Source organism: Camelina sativa, chromosome 2, assembly GCF_030686135.1.
Source record: "Camelina sativa cultivar CO46 ecotype springtype chromosome 2, ASM3068613v1".
Classification (NCBI taxonomy): domain Eukaryota; kingdom Viridiplantae; phylum Streptophyta; class Magnoliopsida; order Brassicales; family Brassicaceae; genus Camelina; species Camelina sativa.
Genome location: NC_141881.1, coordinates 10146716 through 10169498, shown reverse-complemented (window position 1 = coordinate 10169498; position 22783 = coordinate 10146716). Strand labels below are relative to the sequence as shown.

Below are 22783 nucleotides of genomic sequence, written 5' to 3'. Positions count from 1 at the left end.
GTGGGCTTGCGTTTCTCCTTCCCCAACTCCAAATTTCTCCATACCCATCTACACTTTCATTAAAAGGCCTGCCCAACACAAACATAAAAGAAAACACATCAAAACTACTAAGAAAATAAAACATATTTACAAAGGATACCTTAGGGACTTCCTCCCTAGTGAGCTTGTTTAAAGTCACTAAGCTTGACTTTGATTTCCTTTTTAGACTTGGTCTAGATACCAATGAGGTGATGAAATCCTCCCTGGAACCTGTTGATCACTGTGAAGTTGATCCTTGATCACCTCACCCTTAACACACAAACCATACTTCTTCTTGATTTTGAGCCTTGGTCTTGCTTTCCTCAAAGACCTCTTGTTTAGCTTGACTTAGAGATCCTCAACCATACCAGTCAACTCTTGAACTGACCTCTTAAGCTTTTCCACAGAATCTTCTTGAAGTGAGGAAATCAAAGTCAGCCTTTGGAGTTGCCTTATCACTTAAACCTTCATGACCACCTTTGTCCTCTATAGTAAATGGTTGATCATCAATGGTAGGAAGGTTGGTTGGGTTATAGATGTTGAACTTCATAGCTATACCCTCGGCAATGTTCAAGGTCACAAGACCCTCTTTGACATCAATGACGGCTCCAACAGTGGCTAAGAATGGTCTCCCAAGAATGATAGGATCTTCAGGCTCCTTATCCATCTCTAGGACCACAAAATCAGTGTGAACCCTTGCTCTCCCTATCTTCACTGGGATGTTCTCCAACTTGCCAACCACATCTCTATTTGACCCATCAGCTAGGCATACATGAAGATTGGTGGATTTGAAGTCAGTGTGCCCAAGCTTTTGTGCTATAGAATAAGGCATCACACTGATTGATGCTCCCAAGTCACATAGGCACTGGTTGTAGTGGAGATAGCTAAGTGTGCAAGGCAGATAGAATGGACCTGGATACTTAAGCTTAATTGGGATGATCACTCCTCCAAGGTCCTCAAGATCCTTCTCATCTTGAGCTTGAGCCTTCTTCTTTGACAAATCAAGCAAAAAATCTCTATAAAGAGGATATGGTTCATACTGTTCCAAGGCAGGTCCTCTCTCCTCTTCTTGGTAAGCAATGATGATCTCTTGTATGGCCATCACTTCCTCTTGATTCTCAACCACAGCTTATTCTTTCAAAACCCTCTCATCCTCTTGTTGCTTAGCCATCATTTCCTTTCTCTCAATGATTTCCCTAAGCTCCTTAAGCTTCTGTGCTTTGAAACGTCCTGGGAATGGTAGAGGCGGTTTGTAAGCAGGAGGAATGTACTTAGCAGGCTTGACAGCTTTGGAGTCTTCAGCTCGATCGACCACTCGAGCTTGCACTCGGTCGAGTGCAATGTCGGACTCCATTTGCTTTGCACAAACGTCATTTGGGGCTTCAGTAACTGATGAATTCCCCCAAACTTGGACTTCACTGTCCTCAGTGACTTCCTCATCAGAGATATGGATGGCTTTTGCAGTGAACTCCCTTGGATTTTGAACAGCTTTTCCAGGGAGTTGGTTGGGTTTAGGAGCTGAAGTAGAGGCAATGTTGCTCTCCATATACTTCACTCTAGAGTTGAGACCTTCAAACTTCATGTTCAGGTCATTATACTGGGATGTGAGCCTTTGATTCAACTCAGCAAACTGTTTGGCTTCCTCAATCTTTCCTTGTGTTTGCCCAATCAACAACTGTTGCATCATAGCTCTTAAGTCTTGTTCCTGGCCTTGGTTAGTCTGAAACCCTGGTGGGGGAGACAATTGGGGCTGGAACGTTTGTTGCTGTTGTTTGGAGACATAGTTTTGTTGTTGTTGAGGCTGTTGATGTGGATATACTTGGTCTTGTGGATTGGCCACATTGATGCTTCTATAGGAGAGGTTGTTGTTCTTGAACCCTCCTTGGTTGTAGCCTTTGAATCCACCTTGGTTTTGCATATAACAGAGCTCAGCAAATTCCCTCTCCCCCTCTTGAACTTGAACCTCTTCCTCACTAATGAAGTGAATAGACTTTTGTTGGCTAAGGAGGATTTTATCAAGCTTCTCATTGACCATCTTCAAATCCTTCTTGTATTTGTCCTCTTGGTCAGGGGAGGTGGTCCTTATGGTTCTGTCATAGTTCTCACTATAATTGCCATCTGACTGAGCAAGATTTTCAACCAATTCCCAACCTTCTTCCACATTCTTGTTGAGGAAGTTGCCATTTGAAGCTGTGTCAAGAAGCATTCTGATTTTGGGAAACACTCCTCTATACAATTTACTTAGGAGGGACTCATTGCTGAAGCCATGGTGAGGACACTGAGTCAGAAATCCTTTAAACCTCTCCCAAGCTTCACAAAAGCTCTCATTGTTTCTTTGAGCAAACCCAGAAATTTCATTCCTCCATCTAGCAGTCCTTGCATTCGAGAAGAATTTCGCCAAAAAAGCCTTTTTGCAAGCATCCCATGTGGTTATTGCTCCAGTAGGAAGAGTCTTCTCCCAAAGGTGAGCCTTGTCTCCAAGTGAAAATGGGAAGAGCCTCAACTTGAATCCATCCTCACTCACTCCATTAATCTTTGTGAGACCACATATTCTATCAAATTCATCAAGGTGGTCTAGGGGATTCTCCATTGGCAGTCCATGGAATTTGTTGGCTTGAATCATTGAGATCAGTCCACTTTTGATCTCATTATTGTTGTTTGCTACTGTGGGAGGCACAATACCAGCTCTCTGGTTGTGTGTGTTGGGTGCATCTCCAGCACCAATGTTCCTTGGTCTTGGAACTTGATCTTTTTGCTCCATTATCACTTGATCTCCTTGCTGTTCTTGAACTACTATTCTTTGCTTATGTCTCAAACCCTTTTGCAGTCTGTGGATGTTGTCAATAGGCCTTTGAAGATTGTCTTTCCCCTTTGACCTTGTGTGCATCAACAAACTGATGTACTGACTCGACCAGGTGCACGGTCGAGCACAGGCTCGAGTGGGTGGTCGAGTTAACTGGGAAATGGTGTCTATTTAGATACACTGTCTGACTCGATCAAGTGCTTGATCACTACTCGGTCGAGTGGTGGTCGAGTGGGTGGTCGAGTGGTACCTGAAACTCAAGACAGCCAAGCAAAAGAAGATTCGAGTTCAGCAACTTTACAAGTGGATAAACGAACTTAATCTTAGACTAATGATGATCCTAAATGTCACAAAAACCCTCTCAAATGGGCAACGACGCCAAATTGAAACACGATATATTTGTGGTATGGATGATGAATGTAAGTGATGGTGAGATATGAAATGAATGGATGGCAGGGTGTTTCAATGTCCCTTATGCAGTTGCAGTATAAGAGGTGTCAATCCAATCTGAGAGTTTGTGAACAATCAAGATGTGTATATGAGCCTAAGTTAAGCCAAGTATGCAAAGGATGTTTGTCACTAACAATCCTACTGATGAAATGTAAACAGCAGAAAGTAAAGCTACTAGAACTAGATGCTAAATATAAATGGAACAGAATGATTATGACTAATATGAAGCTAGAACAGAAATAGAAACCATGCTAATGAACTAATGCAAGACAAGTAATGAACAAGACACTAAGAGAATGCAACAGAAATGCAACTAGAATGAAACAAGAGATAAGAAAGGACAACTACAAATCATAAACAAGAGTTCTGGGGATGAACTCTTGTTTATGATTTGTAGTTGATGAACTCGAGCAAGCACTCGATCGAGTGTAGATCGAGTGCAGGGTCGAGCTGGGCAAATCCGTGAAACAGAGCAATGCAAGAAAAACAGAGCAATACACAAGCGAATCAAACATCAGGATTAAGACTTAGAAATCAATAAACAAGGAAGGCCTTGAGGAGGGATTCATGGGCTTGACTAATGATTGAGGTCATCTAACTTGGTCAACAGATCTCAAACAACTTGAGCTAATCTCTTGACATATAATTCAAAGACATGTTTAATCCACTCTCATGGCAAGAAACAATCAAACCTATGCATCTCTAGACTTGTTCTCACAAAGTAAAGAATCTACACAAGCAGGCATTAAGCAATATATCTCATACCAAACAAGACCTCTAATCTCTTAGCAAGCCTAATGGTAAGCTCTAGATCTAACCTTATATATGCTTCTTAAACATTGGTGTGATGCTAAGATGCTTGAAATCAAACCCTACTCTCTCAGTTATAGGATCAGCATTAAGAACATCTAGCCTAGAAGAGATTCTACCACAATCAAGCTTGACCAAATCAAACAAACCTCAAACACAGCCCAGCCTAACCCATCCTCAAGATCCTAAGCAACTACTCACAAGAACACATGATGAACATCAAAGTCATAAACCCAGAAAATACTGAAACTTGCATCAAATGAAAGATAAAGCAAAGATCTATAATATTGGAGAAAGAATCAAACTCGAATTTTCAATATTCTGAAAGTTATGAAACCAACAATATTGAAGAATCTAGTGTTTTCTCTCTTAAAAGAAGTACAAGATCTAATAAAATAATAGTGCAAAAGGAATAATTCCCAAAAGGGTAAAAACTAAGTTTTTTGACTATTCTAAAAAGCTGGACTCTTGGTGGCTGCTGGGTACAAGGTCCTTAAATAGAAAAAGTAGTGGAAGCCCTAAAAATGCTAAAAGACAAAATAGCTAGGCGGCTCGGCCAACTCGACCCGGTGCTCGGTCGAGTAACCGGTCGAGTTGGCTTCTCTCGTGCAGCTTCCACTTTGTCGAGTCCCTCTCTGCACACAGTCGAGTGTCTGGTCGAGTGGGCGGTCGAGTGGGACTCTGGACCTTAGTTCTTCAGCCTTAACTCTCTTGCTTTTCCTTCATGATTGCTTCACTTCTCCTCAGCATTGCTTCCATGCTCCTTAAGCTCCAAAATCACCTGATTATGCATGAAAAGATGCAAATGCAATGCAACTAAACTCTAATGCATGATTAGTCCTAAAGCTATGCAATAATGGTCAAAATGGATAGCAAAAGATGCAAAAGATGTGAATATACTAAGGGAAAACAGGGTAAAATATATGAACATCAGAAGGCTTGAACCTCAGCTTGGTAATTGTTGTCGAAGCGGTTGTAGCACTTGAGTGTAGTGTGACCGGTATGACCGCATATATGACACAATGGACGCTGGCCAGAGGATGGTGAGGAAGACTGGTGGTGAGTGAACCCACGTCCTCTTGTAGAGTAGCCTCCCATTCCTCTGTTTTGTCCAAAACCATGACCACGACCTCTTGAAGCAAACTGAGGATCACACGGATTCATCTTCTCCGTGTTGAAAGCAAGATGAGGAGTGACTGAAGTGACATCCTCATAGGATTGGAGTTTGCAATCGAAGCTCTGAACTTCAGTGACGACATCGTTGAACGTTGGAGCAGGGAGCATTGTCGGAGAACTTTGTATGACCGTGGCTATCGGATCATATTCGCTCCCCAAACCATTAAGAAAGCCAAATATCTTCATAGACTCATCAACAAGCTTTCCAATGGAGCTTAGAGAGTCATAGATGTTCTTGAACTCCAGATATTAGGAAGAAAGAGACTTGTCTTTCTTGATGAGAAGTTAAAGACTTCGACAGAGAGAGAACTCTCGAGCAACACTGCTTTTGTTGAAGTTCTTTGCAAGAGACAACCAGATCTCACGAGAGGTTTGCAGATTATGAACATGACCAAGGACTTCTTCAGACAGAGTACCAAACAACCAAGACTGCAAAAGTTGATCTGTGCAGAACCACGACTCATACTGAGGGTTTGGGACCTCGTTGGAGACTTCACCATTGACGATGAGGCGAGTCTGAGCTAGAGCATTGACGGCTCCATTGACAAAGCCGATAAGCGTTTGACTGGACAAGAGAGGCTCAAATTGTGTCTTCCACAGAAGGTAGTTGGTGTCATTCAGCTTAAGAGTAACAGAGCTGGTGAGATGAACGTTGTCTGGAAACGGAAAAGTATTCGCCATTGTTTCACCTGTTAAGGTTTACAGAGGCTGTGATACCATGAAAGACTTTAGTGATATTTGAGAAAACTTTACTTTCTTGGATAATTACAATATTGATTTACATTTGCCTTATATAGATCTTATGGAACAATCTACAACAGGACAATAATGGTACAGCTGTCATGGTGAGTAATTAGATAGAGATTGTAGAGCGTTAAACCTATTCTCATGGAGGACCGTTGTCTTTGTCGTCTTCTCCGTAAACTCGACACTCTGCTTTTGAGCTGGCATTGTGTTCTTCTTATCTAGACCAGCTTTGGTTGTTGTTGGGCTTGTTGAGTCTATTACTCTTTCCACATTTGAGCCCACTGTGTTGCTTACATATCCAACCCAGAATCCATTCTGAAAGACAGATTTGGGTCAGTACGGGTATACCTAAATAACTCTATTGGATTTTATATTACCAACCTGTGGGTTTGGATTCGGGTTAGGGTAATACCTGCTACCCAAACGGATATCTATAAAACCTAAAAATATAGTAATAACTAATATCTATAATATTAATAATATTTAGCATTGCTATAATACCATTATCCAAAATTATAATAATAATTTTGAATATATCAATTAGTTTTATACCTAAATACCAAAAATAATCAAAATATCCAAAAAATATTTGTTAAATAAGTGATATGCCAAAATTTAGCTAAAATTATTTAAATATTTTTTTCAGGTACTCCGTAGTTCGGGTAGTAATCGGGTTCTAAAAATTGTAACCTACACCGCAAGTATATTTTTTATTTTATTTTGTTGGAGATGTGATATTCGTTAATGTTTTATCTTTCTTGTTTAGATTAAATTGTAAAAAAAGTGTTTCATATATTTTGTGTTTTATTGAATGAAAATCAAATATAGTTTATTTTTTTGTTTGGGTTTGATACAAGGTATACTTGACGCATAATCACATTTTCTTAAATTTATATATTGTTTTGTCTGTTTTTTGTGTGTACATTCTGTTTGTGTAAACTATATGTGTTAAACGGACTAGTCCGCATCCATCTGGACTTGTCTGCGGAATTTGTAACTCGTAGGGCCTTGCTACTACTCGCATAGGCTTGCCCGCTAAATTTGTGACCCGCATGGACTTTTTTTTTTAAAACCCGCAACCTGTGTAAACTTGTCTGTGATGTGAGACCCCTTTTCAACTGTTTTGAACATAAAAGTTATTAAAACTATTTTTTCAATGTTATGTCCAAGCCCGTCTCGCTAAGTCCAACATGTTAGTGGGAAGATATATAAAGTAAATTTTAAAATAATTAAAAATCAAATTATTTTAAATATAAATTAACAATTTTCATACTTTTAAATAACTTTTAATATATTTTATATTTTTGTAAGTAATTTAGTTTTTTTTACATCAAGATTCCTTATATTATCACGTCTATTACATATTGTTATTACATCTTGTAATGCCCCGACCGCCATCTCTTAGTAGGTCCCATGTCATATCCCAGTCCATAGGTCCACTTTCCTTAACGGGTCTCACGTCTTCTCACTAAGTCTGTGAGCCCATCCATATCCGACGGCCAGTTTGCTACGTCCGGGAGGTTTTAAAGACTTGTTACCATCCCTACAACTCACCATATGATATTTCCCTGTGTTTTGTCCTCACTCGCATAGTTCCGACAGTCAATTCCCGGAAAGTCACCTATCCTTAGACTACTCCAGCTCAAACACGCTTAACTATAGAGTTCTTTCAGGATCCTTGACAGAAAAGATAAGTGCACTTTGGTGACATAGATGATTAAATCAATTCTTTTAAACCTCTGCGCAAGTCTCCAAAACCGAGGTGTCACATATCTGTGTAAAAATATTTATTTCTATATATAATATATATTGCTTTTAATCAAATAATAGTAGCCGGCAAAGTGAGCTGCCAACATGCGGACATAAACTGCTAAAACCCGCAACTCACATGAGCTTGCCTGCGAGATCAACTTTTTGTAATTGAATTTTAAGAAATGGATGTCTACAAAGATCAAAAATAATACATAAGAACACGATGTCTTGCTCAACGAAATGATATGATAGTGATGAAAGGGTGTCGATTCTAAAATTTTAGAAAAGAATATACTTTTTAATTTATTATACTTGTTTCAATATTATTTGGCTTGTTCAAAAAGTTTCGCAATAAATTTGAACATTTATTAGTAGAAACAAATAACTCTAAATATTAAATTCACAAGATTTTTTTGCGTGATTCTTTCATTTATTACGATTGTAATCAAATTTTTTCTCTTTAAATTTCTCCGTCATATCTTTTTTGGTTACATGAATTGTAATTCTCTCCTCAATAAATGCAAATTTATTATTAAGTTGATAAAATTAAAAATTGAATATTATTCAGTAGTACTGTAGTAGACATATTTGTTTTCTAATATATCAATTTATATTAGGTAAAGAAGATTTATCAATCTAAAATCTAAAATCTAAAATCGAAAATTTAGGATACCGATAATTATTTACTTGCTTACATTAGATACATGAGCCAAATATAAAGTAATGTAAAATTTGATAACTTAATTTGTTACTACAAACAATATTATTAATACCCAAGAGATGATAATTAGTGTTTATTGAACTAGTTATCTTCTTTGTGCTTATTGTTTGCATATCAATAAACACATGCCATATGAAAAAACATTCACCAAATATGTTCAAAAATTAAAATAAAAACAAATAACAAACATAACCATTTCTCATACATAAAATCACAAAATTAACACTATAAAACTTACAAAATAGATTGTTTTTTCAAGCCAATCATATTTAGAATATGATTTTATTGCATATTTTTTTATCCAAAAAAACTTTTAAAACAATCATATATGTGACAACCCGTCCTGCGGACCCCACTAGCCCACCGCTAGCTGCTCCAACGGACCGTCTGTGGACCCTCCTAGCCCTCCTCTAGCGTCCCCACGGACCTCAAGCTGGCCCTGCAGGGCATCGATCCTAACCCATCACTGTGGATATCCAAATCTACCAGTAGGTTATTGGTGCGCCATGCGTTCCTCGAACCCTGGTCCCCACCCTTTAACAACCTTCCCACAGAACAAGCTGTCACCAATTGATCTGCAGCTCAATACAATTTATGTACTAGGAACCCCAAACAGAATTATTAGCTTATCAACAGACTCCTAGCCGGCCCATAGTCCTCATAGAGGATTTAGGGTTAGGATTTTCTCAGTTGGCCTTAGAGGCTATCGTGCTGATAGCGTGCTGTAAACTAGAGGATTTAGGAAACGAAATCTCTTGTTCTTATTAATGAATGAATGATCGAGGTTACATATATATAGAGTTTACATTAGACCGACATAAGACTTAAGCTAATGGACCGATGGGCCTAAGAGGCCGAGACACAATACATGGACGGTAGACGGGCCGGTCGATGGAGTCCACTAAGTGTTTTACAACACTCCCCCTTGGACGATATGACCGTGCCTATGCTGGAAGGGATCTATGCAATGTGCTTGGGGATGCTGCCTCATTAAAACCTTACAAGGAAAACCCATTGGGACAAAACCTTGGTGAAGGAAAAATAGTACAGCACACATTGCTACCCCTGTTCCAAGCATCACTCCAAGTCCTTAAGCCTCCGCATTTCAATCTGGTGCGTGAGCTTCCTGAATGTTGTAGTCGGTAGTGCCTTGGTGAAGAGATTGGCTGAGTTGTCGCATGATTGAACTTGCACCACTTGAACTTTTCCGGCCTTTTGTAGTTCATGTGTGAAGAAGAACTTTGGGAGAATGTGCTTCGTCCGATCTCCCTTGATGTAACCTTCTTTAAGCTGTGCGATGCAGGCGGTATTGTCTTCATGTATGACCGTTGCTTCCTTGTCTTCGACCATACCGCAATCCGTCCTGATATGTGGAGTCTTCAACCTCAACCATACGTACTTAAACTTTCTTTGTTATAACCTGCATCAGCAAAACCAACTAAAACCTTCTTTGTTATAGTTAGTATAATATAAAGCCAAATTTAAAGTTCCTTGTAGGTAACGTAACAAATACTTAATTTCACTCTAGTGCCTTTGGGTTTGACAAGAACTAATTCTTGCAAGGAGGTTCACGGCAAAACTTATGTTTGGTCTAGTGTGGCTAGCCAAGAACATTAACTCTCCTATAGCACTGAGGCATGACATTTCAGAACTGAGAACTTCCTCATTGTCCTTCTTTGGACCAATAGATCTTTATCCAAATCAATGCTCCTTACAACCATTGGGCTAGTCAATGGGTGAGCTTAGTCCTTATTAAACCTCTTGAGTACTCTTCTGTATATGCCATTTGATGCAAAAGGATTCTATCATTTATGTACTCAAGTCTTAACCCCAAACAGAATTCTTTCTTTCTCTTGCCTAGGTCTTTCATTTCAAATTCTTTCTTTAAATATTCTACTTGTTCAAGGGAGATCGGACAAAGCACATACTGCCAAAGTTCTTCTTCACACATGAACTACAAAAGGCCGGAGAAGTTCAAGTGGTGCAAGTTCAGTCATCCGACAACTCAGCCGATCTCTTCACCAAGGCACTACCGACAACAACATTCAGGAAGCTCACGCACCAGATTGGAATGCGGAAGCTTAAGGACTTAGACTGATGTTTGGAACAGGGGGAGCAATGTGTGATGTACTCTTTTTCCTTCACCAAGGTTTTGTCCCAATGGGTTTTTCTGGTAAGGTTTTAATGAGGCAGCATCCCCTAAGCACATTGCATCGATCCCATCCAACATAGGCACGGTCATATCGTCCAAGGGGGAGTGTTGTAAAACACTTTGTGGACTCCATCGACCGGCCCGTCTACGGTCCATGTATTGTGTCTCGGCTTCTTAGGCCCATAGGTCTATTAGCTTATCACTTATGTCGATGGGTTAGGATCGATGCCCTGCAGGGCCAACTTGGAGTCTGTTGGGCCGGCTAGCGGTGGGCTAGTGGGGTCTACGGATGGTCCATTGGGGCGGTTAGCCGTGGGCTAGTAGGGTCCGCGGGACGGGTTGTCATAATAGATATTATATTTTATTCTAAATTATAATATAAATAAAATGAATTTCAACCCGTGCTCTATCACGAGTCTTAATCTAGTCTTCTTATAATTAAACGAGAAATACAAATTGGAGAATGTCCAAAATTTCTGATCTATTTGCTCAAATTGCCATTAAATTTTTAATAAAGGAGACACTTTATTAAAATTAGGAAGGACAAAATTAACTTAAAAAAACAAAAAAAAATCGATTTCATTTATAGGGTACGCGTCTTTATCTGAATACCCACCCGATATTCTCTTCCTATCCAACGACTTGGGTATTGATTTTTATGTTGGGCTTAACTATCTTTTGAAAATATTTGTATCCATACGGAATCAAATGATTACGAGATAGACAATGAGATCTTTTCGGAAAGGAGGAGTAGGAGGAGTCAGCTTATTCTGCATTACTTATATGTTTAAAGTATGCAAAAATACCAATATTCTAGTAAGTCGACCAACACATGTCTAATTATCCAAAATAGATGATTTTCATGGCATAAGAATAAATGTAAAAATCTGTTCATATCAAATTACGCAAATCATTGAAATTTGAAAAATTAATCCTCCAATCAACTTATAATCAGCATCTCATTTAAAAAATTTCATAATAGCATAATTACTAAAAAAAACTTAAATAAACATCAAACACACCTAATTTGATATCAGAAAATCAAAACAAATTTGAATAAAAAGATTTCATACTTTCCATTCAAGATTAGACAACTCAATCTCTACGAAACCCTATGTTACCAACTTCAGTATAAATAGATCTATTTTATAGTCATTCTAATCTCATCACGGCAATCAATTACGTACACTCAATAGCAAAACTTAAAGCCTTTTTTGTCTTTATTAATGGCGCAAGCAATTGCTTACATCAATGATGTCAAACCCTACAAGACATCCTGGAGAGTGCAAGTCCGAGTCCTTTATGCTTGGAAAACTTACACCACTGCTTTTGGAGAGACCTTTGACATGGTCCTCGCAGATGTACATGTAAGTTAAACTATAATCTTTTCCTCATCAACCTGTCTAATATTCACATTTTGGTTTGGTTTATGCAGCAGGTCAATTTAGACCAACAAGTGATCACCACAATATGAATTTTGTGGTGATCCAGAAGCTTTGCCTGAAGGTCAACTATTAAAATGACTACTTAAATTCACAGATTGATTAACCTAAAGCTCTGCTTGATTCAATTAAGAACTTGGTCGGCAAAACATACCAGTACTTGATATGTGTTGGTCATGAAAATCACTTTAACGGATTGGATACCTATAAGGTGTCTAGGTTGTTGTCAAATGATACAAATGAAAAAGAAGTGGAGATTCCAGATGATTCAAATGACCAGGTAAAATAGCACAATGCGTTCAACTAGATCCTCCATTATTCTTTCATCTTCATTATCAATTTGATTAACTCGAATAAACTAAGATTGTATCAAAGATCCCTAATGCTTACCTATAGTCCATATCCAACAGGAACTTCTACTCCATCCTCTTAGAGATCACTTAATGAAGCTCTCTCCTCTCATTTGGATAATTCATCCACTACAAAAAGGCTTTGTCTTGATACCATGGATGTTTTCAAGATTAAGAAGGAGAAATTAACCAAAGCAGAATTGATCCGAGAGGCTAATAAAGGAATGAATGGAAGCATGTTTTGGTAGAGGTTTATTAGAAGAATAAAAAGTTATGGATCACAATCCATCTACCTATTGGTTTTTTTACCAAGTTATAGTTTTAAGTTTTTGCTCTCTTTCTGGCTTAATTTCATCAATAATAAAACTTTCATTTTCTTTTCATTTCTATCAAACTTAATCTAGAGGTTTCCTATCTAATTCTCAGCCAAAAATACTAAAAATTAATGGCCAAATTAATTATTTGTCAGATAAGAGTTTCGAAACAAACCTTATTGCTGCCTAATAAAACTTCTTCAGAATCAGTTCTTCATCTGCTCTCAAAAGCGATTGCGAAAATGGAAAAAGAAGTCGTTACAAACAAAAAATATATAGCTCGACATAAAACTAAAAAGAAATTAGAACCCACTTACCGAAACCATCTATATATACATTTTTTAAGTACATTTTGGGTTCTACCCTTTTATTTGTATTTATTTACAAAGTTAATCCCTAAAACATTTTCAAAAATAGATTAGTTCAGATTTTGTTTCCTAAATATTTTACATTCATTCCAACTAAAAAATACAACAAAAACAATATGGAAACAGAAGCTATGATATATTTAACAACACCTTCTATTACGTTTGTAAAATATTATATATATGAATCATTTGCAAACAAAGAAAACAATAATTTGATTCCATTTTATTTTTCAATACCTGTGAGCTTTGACTTTTAACAAGAAGAACTTCGATTCATATTTATTTAAATATATAATTAATATATATAAACTTAATATATTAATTAATATAGATAAACTTAATAAAATTTAAAAATATTATGAATATGTAAAATTAAAAAAGTTTAAAAATACTCTATAATATGGTTATATAGTAGATGAGTTATAAAGAAGACATGCTGGAATTAATAAAATATCATTAAATTTGTGCTAACACGGATTAAATCCTCATTTTATCATTTTTAACCCTATTAATATTATTAGAATATTTGACATATAAAATCAAGTTGATTAATCTAAGATTATGTAAAATAATTAAATCATTAGGAACAATGTGACTTAATCATAGCGTATAAATAACTTATTATGTATTTAGATCCCTAATTTTTTGTTATAATAATTAAAAATCAAAATAGAATCTCAAACACTAAACAAAACAAACTAAATATAACAAACAAATGGTCATGAAGTATATTGCGGATTAAAAAACTAATATAAATATTTAGCCGTACAAACAGTCGGAAAATTTAATTATTTCTCTATTTACAAAACATCTAATATTTAACAAACAAATACAACATAAAATATAAATAATAATAAAATTATATACACGCGGTGTACCGCGGGTTAAAATCTAGTTTAATTCAATATCGAAGTAGCCAATTCCAGTTCATGCTTGATTATACACTACAGGAAATCGGGATTTCAACAGCATGTAAAAAACGCTATTCAAAAATTCGACAGCGTTATAACAAACGCTATGACATCGCCTGCGACGGTAGGTCAGACCCTTTAGATAGCGTTTATTTGCACGCTATTGTTAATTTAGTAAATATAGCGTTTTTACTTTTGTCATTGTTTTTTATTTAATTGCGTTATATATATGCTATTAAAATACTTAGATATAGCAATTTTATTAACAGCGTTGTACAAATATGTTATTGAACTAATTTTATGCGCAGCGTTTGTTTTTTTTTAATAGCGCCTATTGCGATCCATGGAAGCCAAACCCATGTCTTGTCCATATATCCCCAATACGATCACCAAAACTCCACCACGGTTAAAACGATAAGACACTCAAATCTAGAACGAAAGTACAGAAATAGAAAAAGTTTAAAAAGAACAGCTTACAATGAAATTCAATCGGACCCAAAACCATGATGCTTTTACCTAGTAAAAAAAACCGATAAGTAAAGATCCAGACAAAACCCAAACAATTCTAAAGTCTTAGCATAAAAACACAAAACAATTCTCAAGTTTACTAATTTCTAATTTTACTTTTATCAAACAAAATACAAAACAATTCTCAAGTTTCACTGACCTGCGAGCATAAAAAAACTGGATTAGTGTAGAAATAAAATGCTAAAAAAATACTGTAATTTAAAGTTACGAGATCTAAGTGTGAAAGATCGACACATGCATAAACAGATAGATCTGAGAATGAGATATCGACAAATGGATATACAGACAGATCTGAGAGAGAGATCGACACATGCATATACAGAAAGATCTGAGTGTGAGATATCGACACAGATATAAATCATAGAGATTGAGAGTGATAGAGAGGAAGAAGTTATACTCACTCTGTTGCGACCAAATCAGAGTGGCTGCGAGTATTCTAATGAGAGTAGGAGATCGAGACAGAGACAAAAACGAAGAAGAAGGAGGAATGATAAAGTGAGACAAAGCTTAAGAGACCGAAGGAGATGACATTCAGAGCGTAAAAAAAAAAATTGAAAGGAAGGAGAACACTTTTTAATTTTACAATCCCTAGCTTTCAATATTTTTCCCCAAATCAATTTTCAAGTCGCAGGCATTAAAAAATTTATTTCCCGGTTATTATTATTATTTTATTTGGGTCAAAATTCTCCAGTTATTATTATTATAGCGTTTATAACCTTAAAAGACCCGACCCTTTTAAAAAAAATAGATAATAATAATAATATAATAATAATAATAATAATCTAAGCTGGTGGTCCCATACCCACTAGCCCTAACCACACACACAATCAACAGTGGAAATAAGAATATCAATAAATAACCAATAACCAATATTATATAAAAGTATTAATTCCAAAACCATAAACTAATATTCCAAACAACATGAATCATAGAACCATCAACCTAAACCACATTCTAATGACTCAACTCTAGCAATCTAGCAAGCCAGACAACATCCAATCGGGTCCCTAGAACATCCTCCTCTTCATTGCCTTGATTCCACTATCACACTTTGCATTTACCTGCACCACAAACACAAACTGCAATGCATGTGTATTTTATAAACACTCAGTAAGGCAATCCTCCCATCTACTGGGCTATACACACAAGCAATAGAGACATCTCTAACCATCAACCAACAATGGCCACCACAAAGGCCAAACAAATGTCCTAAACAGGACCCCACCAAGGCCAAACAAATTGTCCTAAACAGGACTGCCACAAAGGTGTAACATCTGTGAACCAGAATCCCGGTTTGGGAGTTGCATCGGTCGATGCAGTTGTGCATCGGTCGATGCAAGGTCAAGTTCCTGCGTTTTGACTTAAGTCAAACGCTGCGTTTTGGGTGAAGGAAAAACCTTTAAACGATTTTTTTTGTCTCATTCGTGGGTGGTGGCCATTTTTGCGAAATAAAAAGAGAGAAAAAGCTTTGTGAGAGTTCTTGAGCGTTTTTGGGAGATTCTTGGAGGTTGGTGACGTTTCTTGGTGAGATTTGTAGCTGGGATCGTTGTGGGAGCTTCCTAGAAGCGTTTTCTTCTTGTGTTAGGTTCAGATTTGTCTTGGCAAAGGTAAGTGCAGGACCATGGCTTATCTAAGCTAGAGAACTCTCTAATTTGCTTGTTGTGTGTTGTTAGACTTGTTAGATTGTTGTTCTGGACGTTAGGAAGCTTTGTTGTGGCTTTGGATCGAGTTTTGTGGTTGTAGGAACGGAGATCCGGCGAGAAGCTTCGGAGGAAAACGATGCTCGGCATTGCATCGGTCGATGCACCTTGTGCGTCGCTCAATGCAGATGCGAGGACGGCGCGTAAACTCTAGGGTTTTCGTGTTATGTCGAGCATGCGTCGGTTGATGCAATGGGAGCATCGGTCGATGCAAGTTAACCTTGCATCGGTCGACGCATATCTTGCGTCGGTCAACGCAACCTCCATTTGGTGTCGGTCGATGCATGTTGGTGTCGGTCGATGCAGAGTCCTGGTTTGTTTATTCTTGTTGCTGATTGTTGTTGATGGTTAGAGATGACTCTATTGCTTGTGTGTATAGCCCAGTAGATGGGAGGATTGCCTTACTGAGTGTTTATGAAATACTCATGCATTGCAATATGTGTTTGTGGTGCAGGTAAAGGCAAAGCGTGATCGTGGAATCAAGGCAATGAAGTGGAGGATGTTCTAAGGACTTGATTGGATGTTGTCTGGCATTGCTACGTTGCTAGAGTTGAGTCATTAGAAACATTGCTAGGTTGTTGGTTTCATGTTTTCTGTTATTTGAGTATTGGATATTGTTGATGTTATAATTATTGGTTATGATATTGGTTATTATTGGATATTTATTGGTATTGTTATTCCGCTGTTAGTTGTGATTGTGGTTAGGTGGTTAGTGGATATGGGACCATTAGTTGTAGTTTTTTTAATAATATTTATATATTTATTATTAAAAAAAAAAGGTCGGTCCTTTCAAAAGGCCAAACAAACATCCTCAACAGGACCGCCACCAAGGCCAAACAAATGTCCTGAACAGGACTGCCACCAAGGCCAAACAAATGTCCCTAACAGGACCGCCACCAAGGCTAGTCGTCCCGAAGGACCTCACAAAGACCACTCGTCTCGAAAGACCATCACAAAGACCATACATCCTGAAGGACCGCCTAAACAGGCAAACATTGGCTAAACAGCCCGTCACAAAGGCCACACAATTGGCTAAACAGCCCGCCACAAAGGCCACACAATGTCTCAAAAGACTGCCACACACAGGCACAATAACTCAAAAATCCGCCACTAAAGCCACACAAGCCCCTCCAAGACTCTCAACCACTAAAATGGACAAATTCTAACTCACATAAAACTTTCCATTTTAGCACTTTCAAGTTTTGGAAACTTTCCACTTTTAGAAACTTCTATTTCAGGAAACTTTTCCTCAAAACCCACCTCACCGAAACTTTGTACTCCGAGCACAACCTCATCTTGTTACTTAGTCGCACAACCAACCACCCCTAAGTGAAGAAGTAAACAAGAGAGATGAGCTGGAATACTCCATTCCCGCTCCAGCCACGAATTACAGATGGGACCAGTTGTTAAACCTTGCCTTCATCCTTGCCTCAGGATCCCAAGTCTGCTCCTCAACACCATCACAGTCCCAAAGGACTTTCATCAAAGGAATCTTCTTCTTCCGAAGTTCCTTGATCCTCTTCCCGAGAACCCTCACTGGTCTCGCCTCCAAAGTCATGTTAGGCTGAAGATCTTCAGGAATCTTAGCCAACAACTGATCATCCTCACGGACACACTTCCACAACATAGAAATATGGAAAACCTTGTGGAACGCACGCATAACCTCAGGCAACTCCAGCCTATATGCTACCGGTCCCACCCGCTCAATCACTCTGAATGGACCCATAAACCTCGGACTCAACTTAGTCTCTGTCAATGACCTGTTCGGATCCCGCAAAATGGCCATCTTGAGGTGCACTTTGTCTCCTACCTGAAACTCAAGATCTCTCCTCCTCCTATCAGCATAGCTCCTCTGCCTATCCTGAGCCTCCTTCATGTTTAGCTTGAGAACCCGAATTTTCTCTGAGATCTCCTGAACAAAACTAGCACCAAACATGCTCCTCTCCCCGACCTGAGTTCAGCATAACGGTGTACGACATGGCCTCCCATACAAAACCTCATAAGGAGCCATCTTAATACTCGACTGATAGTTGTTGTTGTAAGAAAACTCTACCAGGTTCAGGTGATCTGCCCAATGGCCACCCCAATCCAACACACACATCCTCAGCAAATCCTCCAGCGTCTGGATCATCCTCTCTGACTGTCCATCTGTCTGGAGATGATAAGCTGTACTCATATGCACCTTAGTGCCCATCTCTGCCTGAAATGCCTTCCAGAACACCGAAGTGAACTTAGAATCCCTGTCAGACACAATGCTCGCTGGCGCCCCATGCAATCTGACTATCTCCTTCACATACTTCTTAGCCAAGACCGCTGATCCGTCAGTCTTCTTAATGGCCAGAAAATGTGCTGACTTAGTCAACCGGTCTACAATGACCCATATAGCATCAAAAGTCCGAGACACTAGCAGTCCTACCACAAAATCCATCGTGATCATATCCCACTTCCACTCAGGAATGGGTAGATTCTTCAGTAACCCGCCTGGGACCTGATCTCAGCCTTCACTAGCTGACACACATCGCACCTCGTGACCCAATTAGCTACATCTTTCTTCATCCCTACCCAGTGATAGTACCTCTTGAGGTCACGATACATCTTAGTCGCTCCTTGATGAATAGAAAACTTGCTCGCATGAGCCTCTATCAGGATCTGCTGCCTCAACTCCTCATCCTTGGGCACACAAAACCGTCCGTGCACCAAGATAGTACCATTTTCTGAGACCTGATACTCTGAATCAACATCCTTAGAGGCATTCACCAGCCCCAAATCCTTCTCCTGAGCCAACTGCGCCCTACTCAGAAGATCTGCTCTATCAACTGCCTCCAAAGCCAACGGTTCCTGAGAAACAACACACAACCTCAAAGCACTGATCTCTCCTACCAGAGACTCCATCTCCTGCTTCTGAGCCGAAGCTACCCTCTTCCGACTCAGAGCATCTGCAACCAAGTTAGCCTTACCAGGGTGATAAGCTATTTCTAAATCATAGTCTGCCACAAGCTCCATCCACCGCCTCTGTCTCAAATTCAGCTCAGGCTGAGTGAATATATACTTCAGGCTCTTATGAGCTGTAAACACCTGCACCTTTCCACCATAAAGATAAGATCAAGGCAAAAACTACAACAGCCATCTCCAAATCATGAGTAGGATAGTTTCCCTCATGCTTCCGGAACTGCCACGAAGCGTAGGCAATTACCTTCCCATGCTGCATCAGCACACACCCCAAACCAACTCTAGATGCATCAGTATAAATCACATAGGACTCTCCCTGCTCAGGCAAAGCCAACACTGGCGTAGTAGTCAACATCTCCTTAAGGCTTGCAAAGCCCTCCTCACACTCCTGTGACCAAACAAAAGGAACATCCTTCCCTGTCAACTTAGTTATCGGGCGTGCCCTACTCGCAAAGCCCTGCAAAAACCTCCTGTAGTAACCTGCCAAACAGAGGAAATCTTTGATCTTTGTGGCATTCTGCGATATAGGCCAATCACTGAGATATGTCTATATTTTGCATCTCCTTAGCATGTATTTGTCATGCATTTAGCCTAGTCGCTTTGCATCATTTTAGAACCTCCTTTATACACTTTACATTTTTAGGAAGTTTTTGCATCATCTTTGCATACATTGTGCATTTTGGAGTATTTCAGGTGTCTAGGAGACGTCGGAAACGCAGACGATCGAGCCATGCAATCGAGCCACTCTCAGCTGCACCAATCGAGCCACTCTCAGCTGCACCAATCGAGCCACTCTCAGCTGCACCAATCGAGCCATTCTCAGCGGCACCAATCGAGCCACTCTCAGCTGCACCAATCGAGCCACTCTCAGCTGTACCAATCGAGCCACTCTCAGCGGCATCAATTGTGCCACTCTCAGCTGCACCAATCGAGACACTCTCAGCTGCACTAATCGAGCCACTCTCAGCTGCAACAATCGAGCCACTCTCAACCTCCGCAATCGAGCTACTCTCAACCTCCGTAATCGAGCCACTGTCAACCTCCGCAATCGAACCATCACTCGAGCCAACGGTCGGGGGATTCAGCCTTTGACATCTTCATCAAAGTTGTAGAGAATTTAGTCATCTTTCAAATTCCATTTATTTGAAGTCAATCTGAGGCGTGGTTCAAAAGTTATCATCGTTTTAGTGGATACATATACACCCAGCTCGAGTCGCATCACCTCCACTCTACCCAGCTCGAGTCGTATCACCTCCACTCGACCCACCTCGAGTCATATGACCTCGACTCGATCTGTTCCACTCGACCGCACTCCAGGGAGAGACGACACTCCGATTCAATGCACATGTCAAGAAGATGTTCTGTCTTACACGCTTCAGGAGATTCCCAAACTGACACTTCACCTTGTCGTTTTAAGTTTTAGGGATTCACATGTTTTTACTATATATACATTTTTGTTAAGTCTTGGTTGGAACATCTTAGTTTTTATCTCGTTTCCTTTTGTACGGTTTACCTAGCCACCAAAAACGTATTCCAATCTTTCAATCCAAATAGTTTTGATTTCATTGAGTTTTTGCATTGGATTTCTTCTACAAAGTTGTTCTTCTCATTTCTATCTATCTACTATGCCTTGTGTCAATGATTTCTGGATTTGTATTTTTGGTGATGATTTCCGGATCTGAGTAGTGTTAAAGTTCTTGGGGGATGGGATAGACTAGGTGGAGGATCTTAGGATGTAGGGTGTTTAAGCTTGATCTGTATGATTCCCTTCTGGACTAGTGTTAGAATTACTAGTTTCTCTCTGATCAATTGGAACTAGGTTTGAGAAATTTCCACACTCAAAAGGTGTTCGATGAAATGTCTGACCAACTAGTGCCAGAGACTTACGTTCCTAGCCTAAGAGATTAGCTGTCTAGGATGTTTGTTGACGTGAATGAACTTGTTTGTCATGCCTGCTCCACCATGTTTCTCTAGCGCGAGCTAGTTATGGAATTGGTTGAGTCTGAGTAGCTTCTGTCAAGAGATTGGATTAGCTAAGTTGTGATTTTCATTGTTTAGGTATAATTTGCTTGTGGTATGTTAAACACTCTGTAGACTAGGATACTCCACCGACATCAATTACTCCCATCCTTAGGACTTTTATCTTTTTGATTGATATTACATTCTTGAGACTGTTTCGTTTGTTCATGCCTAGAATCGTTTTCGGTTTCACTTATTCTTGTTCGCTTCTTGTCATACATTTTCATTTCTGAACCTATGACTCATTTCTATTTTGTATTTTGACCATTCTAGGATTGCTAGAAAAAACACTCTTTTTTAATTGGCTTAACTTGTGACTTCTTGATTGCATCTTGAGTGATAGTAAAGATTCCCAATTGGATTGACACCTTAAGTATTACAACTACATAAGGTTAAATTAACCTGCTAGGATAGACACACAAAAATCTTAGTATCAATTTGGCGCCGTTGCCATTTGGGATTCCTTTTGCTACATTTAAGATTTCAAGTTTTGCAAGATTAAATTCCGTTACACTTATCATTCTGAGTACTGACTTGTTTTGGTTTTCTGCTTGTTTGTTTTGCATCTCAGGTACCTGTTGATTGCAACCTTGCATGCACACCAGATCAAGAGGGCATCAGAATCTCCTTCCTATGATCGACGAAATTAATCAGTTGCAACGCCCACGACAAGCTCGTCAACCCACTGATCATCCCGCACAAGTCATTATGGAACAATAGAATGAACCACATAAGGGACCGCGAAACATTGGTGCTGGGGATGCACCGAACACTCATACTCAGAGTACTGGAATCGTCCCTCCCGCCGTGCAGAACAACAACTTCGAGATCAAAAGTGGTCTGATCACCATGATCCAAGGAAACAAGTTTCACGGGTTGCCTATGGAGGATCCACTCGACCACTTGGACGAGTTCGACCGTCTGTGCAGTCTCACCAAGATCAACGGCGTGAGTGAGGATGGTTACAAGTTGCGCCTCTTCCCATTCTCCCTGGGAGACAAGGCTCTTCAATGGGAGAAAAACCTTCCCAAGGGATCAATCACCACCTGGGATGGTTGCAAGAAAGCATTCTTGGCCAAGTTTTTCTCCAACTCCAGAACAGCACGTCTCAGGAATGAGATTTCCAGCTTCACTCAGAAGAGCTCAGAATCATTCTGTGAAGCATGGGAGCGTTTCAAGGGTTACCATAGCCAGTGTCCACACCATGGTTTCAGCAACGAGTCACTGCTGAGCACTCTCTACCGTGGTGTACTACCAAAGATACGTATGCTACTTGACACTGCTTCTAACGGTAATTTCTTGAACAAAGACGTTGAGGAAGGATGGCAACTGGTTGAGAATCTCGCTCAGTCTGACGGCAACTACAATGAGGACTATGACCGCACAGTTCGCGGCGACGCTGGGTCTGAGGAGAAGTACAAGAGAAACCTCAAGAATGTCAATGAGAAGATTGACCGTATCTTGCTAAGCCAGCAGAGGAGCGTCCACTTTGTATCTGAGGATGACCCTTTCCAAGTTCCAGATGGGGAGGGTGAGCAGACTGAGGAGATCAGCTATGTCCATAATCAGGGTG

General features: G+C 39.4%; 2 non-coding genes across 2 annotated transcripts; one reads left to right on the top strand and one right to left on the bottom strand.

Moving 5' to 3' along the window:
- Positions 1–2279: 2279 nt before the first annotated feature.
- On the top strand, positions 2280–2386 carry LOC147948406 (small nucleolar RNA R71). The gene has a single exon (XR_015586135.1). It is a non-coding gene; the product is annotated as a small nucleolar RNA R71 (small nucleolar RNA).
- A 19928-nt stretch (positions 2387–22314) lies between these two features.
- On the bottom strand, positions 22315–22421 carry LOC147948405 (small nucleolar RNA R71). The gene has a single exon (XR_015585966.1). It is a non-coding gene; the product is annotated as a small nucleolar RNA R71 (small nucleolar RNA).
- Positions 22422–22783: the final 362 nt, after the last annotated feature.